General features: G+C 42.1%; 1 protein-coding gene across 1 annotated transcript in view; it reads right to left on the bottom strand.

Moving 5' to 3' along the window:
• The window catches only part of COL22A1 (collagen type XXII alpha 1 chain), a 295,276-nt gene that overhangs the window by 223,643 nt on the left and 71,217 nt on the right, over positions 1 to 416 (bottom strand). The window lies entirely within an intron of this gene.

Raw genomic sequence — 416 nt, 5'->3', positions numbered from 1 at the left:
TTTTTAAGCCACAGTAATATCCAACCCATGTCAAACATTTTTCATGCTCTCAGTTGATGTCAAGTTGATCTTTGGACTCATCCATCTACACACACTCGGTTCTGCCTACCTACCCCTTTCCTACCATACATCTTAAGCAACATTTATTTATACTTTGTTTTCCTAGATCAATAGCTAATTTCACACTTCGAAACAATGGGGCAGATATCTCAAGGAGCCAGTTTAATGAGAACATGAAAAATGCGCCCCCTCACCCCCGACTTTTCATTCTGTTCAAAACCATGCTACTATTTTCCTTTCCCGCTTCAATGGCCATCAACGTGGGAATTTACCACAGGTACCATCCCTTCCTCTATGTCCAGTGTGCACATAATAAATACCTTATGCTCTTCCACCGTTACCCTCCTCCCGCTGTA

The sequence above is a fragment of the Alligator sinensis genome, unplaced genomic scaffold, assembly GCF_000455745.1.
Source record: "Alligator sinensis unplaced genomic scaffold, ASM45574v1 scaffold721_1, whole genome shotgun sequence".
Taxonomy (NCBI): domain Eukaryota; kingdom Metazoa; phylum Chordata; order Crocodylia; family Alligatoridae; genus Alligator; species Alligator sinensis.
This window is presented reverse-complemented; position numbering and strand designations above follow the sequence as displayed.